General features: G+C 34.9%; 1 pseudogene across 1 annotated transcript; it reads left to right on the plus strand.

The window, feature by feature from the left end:
* Positions 1-204: 204 nt before the first annotated feature.
* LOC149837437 (triphosphate tunnel metalloenzyme 3 pseudogene) lies at positions 205-1,222 on the plus strand (annotated as a pseudogene). The gene has a single exon (XR_016432111.1). The product of XR_016432111.1 is annotated as a triphosphate tunnel metalloenzyme 3 pseudogene (transcript).
* The last annotated feature ends 8,241 nt before the right edge of the window (positions 1,223-9,463 follow it).

Below are 9,463 nucleotides of genomic sequence, written 5' to 3' on the forward strand. Positions count from 1 at the left end.
AACTTGTCCGCGAGATGAGATCGAAAATTGGTGGTAACATTTTTCACAGCAGTGCTGAATCTTCAATTATTTTATTAAAAAAACGTTTATACCTTTTAAACGTGACATTAAGTTCCTGTTTGGATTTAGGGAACTTGGCGGAATTGAAATCTTTCGGCCACAAAGTGGAAATTTCCAATTCCACAATACGATTCCTTTTTATCTCCATCATTTTCTCCTCAGCATAAGGATCAGCTTAAAGGAGATGCCTTCTCTTCTTCTTCTTCTTCTTCTTCCACCCATCTTTGCTTTTCCTCAATCTCAATTCTCTTGCTCTTAGTAGGTTTTTTTTTTTCCTCTCGACCCATCCTCGATCGAATGGAGGTGGAAGTGAAGCTCAGGATTCCCGACTCCAACTCCCATCAGAAACTCGCCTCCCTCCTCTCCCCCTACCACCTCCAAACCCACCTCCAGGAAAACGTCTTCTTCGACGGAGTCCGTGGAGAGCTCTCCTCCTCCCGTTCCGTCCTCCGCCTCCGTTTCTACGACGGGGATTCCCGCTGCGTCGTCTCTCTCAAGGGGAAGGCCGTCATCGTCGACGGCGTCAGCAGGGCCGAGGAGGTTGAGGAGGAATTCGACGTCTCCCTCGGCAGAGCCTGCGTCTCCGAACCTTGGCGGCTCGCCTCCGTCGAGTCCGGCCTCCTCAGGAAGGTCGTGGACGAGTTCAGGGTCGAGGGCTTTGTCTGCCTGGGCGGCTTCAGGAACGTGCGGGCGGTGCACCAATGGAGTGGGCTGAGATTGGAGCTGGATGAGACGCAGTACAATTTCGGGACGAGCTACGAGATCGAGTGCGAGAGCGACGACCCTGAGCCGGCGAAGCGTCTGTTGGAGGGTCTCCTGAAGGAGAATGGTATTCCTTATTCATATTCTGCAAAGTCGAAATTTGCGGTTTTCCGCTCCGGGAAATTGCCTGAGTAACGAATTCGCTTCTGTCCTTCGCTCAAATGGAATCCCATTCGTAATTGGCTTTCAATTCTATGCGTTCTTTCGACTGGATTGCTGTTAGTTAACTTGGTATAAATGAGATAATTGGAATTATGGAATCCTTCTGCTTTTGTGTATATATATTTTTAGCCCATTCACTTTCTTCTGATGCGTCGTGATTAGTAATCATGGAGTTGGTGTTCTCTATCTGCATCTTATTCATGGTATGAATAGAAATGTAGAGAGATTTTTATCACTGTATTTTGCTTGACATTCTTCAGCTTGAAATATGAAGGTTTTAGGGACATTGTGAGCCTTTTGCTGTTCGATTTGAGGTAGGTCTCACAAACTGCGATTTTACAGTGTTGTTCAACAGCCCTAAACAATAATATGCAAATTAACCTCGCCATTGTATATGTAATCAAAAGTAATGGTTGAACTCCCTCCAAATAATTTTGCTTTGAGTGATTAGAAGTTCGATGGAAGAGGAAAGCCAGTTCTGCCAACCTGATAAAACAAAATGTATTTAGATTGAGTTGGTAAATTGAACATGGGATAAACAATGAAAAACAACAAATTCACTTCCATATAAGGTCACACATTACCTTTGCTCTGCCCCAAAGGTGCTTTACATGGTTTATAAGTTCAGATCCCTTATGAAAGCGTCTTCACATTCTGAAGAGTTGATAAATTCATAATAACTGAACTATACTCAGCTCACCATTGTTCTTAAAATATATAAAAAATATGTTTTTTGAATTTCTTGGGAAAATATCATGATATTTTCGGTTCTACCCATATTTCGAAAATCTCAGGAAAATATCGGCTGATCTTGAAATACCGATAATATGACAATATTTTCAAAATATAGGCGATATCGGTGACACTAGTTTATATCTATATTAATATGCATCATCTTTTTCAACTATTCTATGCTTATTGAAGATCTCACTTTAATTTAAATTATAGAAACCATTCTTGAATTTTATCGTAAGAAGGCATCTTATTTCCAATCTATATACAATGAGTTGTGTGTACTACCTGATAAAAATAAACAAGTGTTGTTATATCAAGGACATATTCATGGTAGTAATATCTCCTCATTGTGATGTCCACTTGCTCAATGAATTGCTTAGGAATCATAGTGAAAAAATCAATGTTTTATAAAGCATACTGGAATCTGTATCGAAAGGGCTATGAATATAGGTGTATCTAAAGAAAGTGAACTTTCATAGTCCTATGGATTTTTGTCTTTTATCTTTCCTCTTTTATACTGGACTTCCCAACACTAACAATTTTGACAGGATGATGTTTCCATTGCTTCCATTACATACAAGCACCCTTAATCCATTGACATCATTTTTTTCAAGGATGAAACAGGATTGCCAAGGTAGATGCTTGTTACCACTAGATGAGGTGATAGTGAGTTGCTTGTTGACCAAAACTCTTGTTCTTGCCTCACCATATTTGCAAAACCCGTAAATTTTTTATATTATAAATAAATAAAGAGATTTGTTTTATTCTCGAGTTAGAAATGTGTTTTTATCTTTTAAATATCAATTATAGGTATTTTACATGCTCAATTATTATTTCTGACTAATAAGGGTAAAATGGTCATTTCAAGGATTATTTCAAACAAAATACTGTTAAAATATTTAAATTATTATGCAAAAATAATTATTTTAGTGAGTCACAACTCATATAAGTGTTTTCAAGGTGTTTTGAACTCAACTAGATGTATTTTGGTGTCGGAAGAAATTCTAATGAAGGGTATTTTGGTAATAAAAATGTATAAAAAATATTTTAATCGAACAAATTATTATTTTAGAAAGTACCAAAACCATGAACTATTTAGAATAAGTATCACTATTTTGGTGTTAATAAGATAAGAAAAAATTTATTTTAGAAAATATTATGGATTTTAGAATTTACTCAAATTCCATACAGTTTAGACCTAAATGGGTCCACCCAATTTAGAATTTTGATGGATTTTAAGATAAGTAAAGAGGTTTCCAACTATTTCTAATTATGCTATTTTGAAATATAAAATGATATATATGTGTGTGTGTGTGTGTGTGTATGTATGTATGTATAATATAGGATATTAATGTGTATTTTTAGAATAGAGTAGGGTTTTTATTGTTTTGGATCCAAAGTGGATCCAAATAAGGACCCAGTTTTGGATTTGTGCACAAAAGGGAAAGTCGGCAATGGGTTGGGCCAACTAGGGAACCTGACTCTGCCTCTCTTTCTTTCCCTCATTTGCCCTCAGCCAAAACCCATCTTCATCCTCCCTCTCCTTTCTCATTTCACCCCTGCCGACAGCACCCTGTAGCACGGCCTCCATGAGTCGCCGCCTCTCGTCCCCTCCCCCTCTTGCTTCTCACTACCTCTCCAGTGACCTACCTAATGAGACCACTTCAATAACCCAATCATTGGTGGCATGATTTCTGGCAACCACTTCAACGGTTGGCCGGCCTAACGTGGCCTAACTTTCGACGACCACTCCAAGCCTTCCCCGACGACCCCAAGCCTTAGCCGAATAGAGCTTCCTCCTGACGCTTGGGTAAGTTTATCATCCTTCTCCATCGTCTTCTTCATCTCCCTCTTTTCCCCTTTTTTTGGGTAAATCCTAGCCAATTTACCCTAATCAGGTTTCTCTTTGATTTGTGCACCACATCCAACCTTGGGAGTTGTGTCCCAACCGGATTGAACCTTTTCCCAACTTCAGCTTCATGAAGGTGTGTATCCTCCCTTTTATCTCCTTCTCCTTATTTTCATCGGTTTTTGATGTTTTAGCCCTCGCCAATAGACCCTAACTAGGGTTTCTTTGATTTTTTTAATTTTTCTTTGCATTGGGATGTGTGTCCAACAGATTGGATTTGTTTCCACACTCATTAGTGTGCAGAGGTATGTAATGTTCATTATTTTCATTTTTAGTTAGCAAATTTTTGTTGTTTTAGTGTTTTTCTTGCCGATTTTTATGGTTTTTGCTTGCCTCTCAACATTTCGTTTGGACTTGAGTGCCTCGACTTTCGTGCAACTACATTGGGGTGACTTTAGACAGCGTGCAGATCAGGGGATATGCCTAACACAGTTGTCTAGCTTTGCTCTGGGATTGAGGTATATGTAATTTTTGTTGTTTTTGATAATCGGACTTATCGATTTGTGTTGTATTTTGTCATTTTTGTGCAAAAGCATATTTCAATAAATTTATCTTAATTTGTGTAGTGTTGTAGTGCTCTCTTATTGTGAGAGGATGCCCAGCTGACTCTTATTGCTTGTTTTTCTTGGTGTTGTGTGTTGCACATCAAGTGTTTGGTGAATTGCCTAAGCGGCAATTCGTTGCGGTTTTTGTGGGGCTCTTGATTTTTTGGGTTTCGCTACTTAAATTCATCGAATCACAAAAGTAGGATTCCTAAATTGAATTTATAGATTATATATTCTTATTGTTTGGTATTAACCTAGTGTGTTTTAGCATTATATTGCTTAAGCATAGTAGTGTAGTGTCATAGCTAACGAATTAGGTTCAAAAATGCCTAATGTGATGATTTTGCATGAAATAAATTAGTTAATGTATTAGTTATGTTATTAGCATAATTAGTTTAACTTAATGAAATTGTTATGCATGGTTTATGATTTTAAAAAGTAGATTATGCTTTGGGTATTTCGCCGTACGCTAAGTGTTCGATAAAATGCCTAAGTGAGATTAGATTTTAGGTTTGAATGCGGTTTTGAACAAGGTTGCAAAAATGTTTTCAATAGTTGAATGTGCATGTTCAAAACTTCATTTTGAAATGAGTTGTATACACTTTATAAATTTGCTCTTGATTATGTAGTTTTGTGTCATAAACATGCACTTGAATGTGTGCGAATATGCGTAGTTAATCATGTTAACACACGCGGTCTTTAATCATGTTAACACGCACGGTCTTCGCACGTGCATAGTTTGTGTTTGCAAATGAAAGGTGCTTAGAAGCACTTACCCAATTAGTTATAATAGCATAAATGCTTAGAATTATACATGTTGCAATGTGCGAATTGATTTGTAGGTACAAAAATAAAATAAAATGATAATTGCTAAGTATCACTTATGGCTAGAAAAGCCACATGCATTGAATGCAATATAAAATGCAAATTGGATAAATATCCATGGTAAGTATGCGTGGTGCAAATGCATCACACAATGAGTTTATTTTTATTGTATGCAACACCTGAATGCGCTCACACACCACTTAGTTGTGAGTATCTAAGACTGTTGTGATTGTAGTTCAAAGATCATGTTTGAATCCCTCAGGAACCGTAATAAGAGTGGAGTCTTCAGCTGCATAGCAATCTGCACTTTGCCTCAATCCTCCATAAGGTTATCTGTAATGTTATAGGGCAACAACTTGCTCGTAGAAAACCCAAAACTAAACTTGAAGAATACATATCAAGTTTGTAATGGTACAATTAAAGTGTGATTTCCATCATTTATAAAATGAGGATCAAGGGAATCCACATCCAAGTATTCACATACCATTCATTCACATTCATAATCATTCATTTCATGGCATTCATAATTGCATAATTCACATCCATGACATTAAGAATTGCATTTATTCATATCCATGACATTTATACATTACATTCATTCATATTCATGAAATTTATTTACATAAATGAATAACAATACACAATTCATACATATTTGCATAAAAATAATTAGGCCAAATCCTATTTGACCATGTCTAGTATAAAACACACTCACGTTCTTTTCAAACAGTTCAGGACATCAGAATCCCTTACAAATATAGCATATGCTTCTAAAAAGAACACATATGACCAATAGGTCGAAGTCTTATTCAACCATCTTAGCATACTTGATACGCGGCTGCTTTCAAGTGAAATAAAACATAACAGCCTATGAACATGTAAGCATTCACATTCTTTTTTCTCAAAATAACATACTCATGTCCAACTCATGACTATGATATGCATTATTTCAATTATCAAATTCTCATGTCCATTCTCAGGGCATTAATGCACTCTTGTATTACAAGTTATATAAGGAACATACCTTAACTCGACATTTTCCATGTATCAGACACACACAAGCACCTTACGTGCATCAAACAAGTCTCTGACTTGCATCAACAGGTCAATCACCTGACTATAAATATGTCTTTTTTATTCACATATACAATTCATATGCAATAACATGTAAAGATTAACAATCTCTACATGTTCACATCTATATGTTTATGCATATGATAACAGCGATTCTAAAAATCTAATGCATTATTTCTCTTGATTATTCAGACTCATCTGGTACAAAAGAGGATATACACTCTCAGAAATAGTTACATGAATATTTATTATTCTATGTATTTTATTTGCCCTCCTATGGTTTAACTGAGTCTTTCTGAGTTATTCAACTATGCAATGCAGCGATTGAAAGAATGGACCCGTGATCTCAGATTTCAGCCTACGCCAAACCAATATCATCAGCTAAAATTGGGTATGCATCTCTAATTGTACATAGTTATGGTACTACCATCTAGGACTCATTGGTAGACCTATCTCCTAACCTCCGTGTGACAAAAACAAGAGGCGCCTTCAGCTCTCAAAAAGTTAATATGTCTTAAGTCGGGCTTCTCCGATTTCTCTCAGAAGGACAAAGAGATCAAGACGGACCCAGCCATCTCATGAGATCGAGATGACACCCAGTCATTTTTTAGAGCCCAGCTTCACCGGCGCCTCAAATGGACCCTTGGTCCCAGGGTTATCTTTATTATTAATAATAGGTCACCTTCTAGTGCTATTATCTCATAGAATAACTCTCTCATGCCCTCATGCATGACTAAAGAGTTCATGTCACATGCATAACTATATAGTCCATGTCATATGCATGACTTAATCTTGCATGCTCTCATGCATGTTATATGTCATCTTGTAACTATACGCTCATGCATACTACATGACATATTCATTTATGCCTTCATGCATGATCCTATCATGTCATGATTCATCCACACATGCTCTCATGTATGATTCATTTATAACATGCTTTCATGCATGATTCATTTACACTATGTGTTATGCATGATTCAATCATACATGCTTCTATGCATGAAACACATTATATATAATTCAATTTTTCATGCATGATACATGTCACGTCATAAGGCAACTCACAAACAAGATACATGTTAGAACTCATTCATGTTCACATACATGATTTATTCATTTCAAAACATACATTTATAATACATTCATTGCATATATGACATGTGTTACCAAAATATCATTTAATACGAGCATTCATAACAGTCATGCCATCACATCAATCATGCAACATTCATTTTACACAAATGCATGCTCAAACATGTACCTACAACAAACACACTCTATATTCCACTATCTAAAATCATGACAAACATGATCTCCTGAACCACAATAAGAAAAACACTTTTATTCTCATACATTCAATATAAAAAATATTTGGAGTCATTTTTTATAGGCGTTTATAATGTTTATCAATGATGAGTTGAAATCATCCTTTAAACAAGGCAAAAAATTGAAGCTCTATTAAAACAACCATATCTACATCAATATATATCCAAAATGAGTGAAACAAGATTTTAAATTCAAGATCAAGATAATCATAATGATTTTATTTAAATTTTTTGGACTGGTATTCATAGAGTTATCGATTTATTTTTTAAACTGATCAGAAAACAAATATATCAAACATCACAGTTTTAGGTTTATAAAAACCCTTTTTAAGATTATAAAACCTTTAAAATCTGATTATTTTCGGTTTATTCTGACTTAATATAGATTAATACATGAATAACACCATAAAGAATCATATTCAAACACCAAATCCAAAACAACACTGAATCCAACTCAGGTTTGGATCCGAACTTAATTCACTCCAAGGTCCATAATACAAATGTATATGCAAAATCGTTTATTCAATTGTTTAAGCCATATATTTTAAATTTTATAATTATTCTTGAAATATTCTTCATAACCCTGTGTAAACCCCTAATGTTGAGCCTTTTCTTGTTTCATTAGTTAATGACCCTGTATGACGTAGTCCATTAAACCTTCTAATATTGAGCTACGTACTTTGAATGTTTGTAATACATTTATTTTTTAATTAATAAAATAAATATATCAAGTTCATTTTTGAATGATTGGAATATATATATATATATATATATATATATATATATATATATATATATATATATATATATATATATATATATATGACCACGTTTAGTGAAAATAAATTGAATGAAGTATGAATAGGTTATTTTTATTTGAATCCCGCAACAAGTTTTTGAGAGATTTCAGTTTTCGAAAGTTTGCTATATATATGTGGCTTTAGTCTAGTATTTATGAAGTTATGTCGTTTAGATTAGCTTTGCATATATTTTTATGAAAACTTCATGAGATATGTGGATTGTGTAAGATATTTGCGAGGCTACGAGGTTCAATTTTTCAAGTTCACATTTTTTTTTTTGTAAAATTTTTATTATATATGCAAACTTAGGTATTTATGAAGTTTCAAGGCTTTCGCTTAAAAGAATGTTTACAAATATTATTATGTAAACTTGTAATGTTCGCAAAAAAAAATGTGTGAACCTCTTTTTTTAGTGAGTTTGTGATACTCAATGAGCAAAGCAATATATCACAAATACTACGTGAGTTTTGCACATGCAAAAGGATCCTAACAAAGTTGGCTATTTATGATTTTAGTCATCGAGCAAACTTTGATAAATTATATTGTTTTTAGAAAAAATGCATCATTTTTATCGTACAATATAGTTATTTTAGTATTTTTTGCATTTTTTTATTGTGGCAACTATATTCAAATTAACTTCCTATTTTTCTCACTAGACAAATTACAATCTTTAGGATCTTTTGTGCACTTCTCATGTACAAGCTTTTATGTTTTCAATGCATATATATATATATATATATATATATATATATATATATATATATATATAGAGAGAGAGAGAGAGAGAGAGAGAGTTGAGTGGTAACTGTTTGCACTTAAGTGCCTGACCAAAACAGACGCCCAATGAGTGCCCATCGTGTGTATGCTCAGCAAAAAAAATCCCGCTGAAACACCTTTAGCCACAAAAAAGTTGCCGCAAAAGGTCTGGCACCTTTAGCAGTGATTTTTGTCACTGCTAAAAGTCTGGTTGGCACCTTTAGCACATTTTTGTCGTCGCTAAATGTATTTCAGCAGAATCTTTTTGCTGAGCATCCATCACTATGGGCAATGAACGGTCATTTTGGTCAGGCAAATTACAACTTTTAGTGTATATATATATATATATAAAGTGATGCATAGCTGCGCAACCCTTACCTGCACAGCTACATGAGAAACTCGTTTGGCTTATCCATCACAGGCGTGATGGACGGCAAAAAAAAAGTGAAACATGCACAACACATTGTTTTGCTTTTTTACAATTAGGCTCACCGCCACTAGAGGTTC

This window comes from Nuphar pumila, chromosome 5, assembly GCF_984573655.1.
Source record: "Nuphar pumila chromosome 5, dmNupPumi1.hap1.1, whole genome shotgun sequence".
NCBI classification, from domain to species: Eukaryota; Viridiplantae; Streptophyta; class Magnoliopsida; order Nymphaeales; family Nymphaeaceae; genus Nuphar; species Nuphar pumila.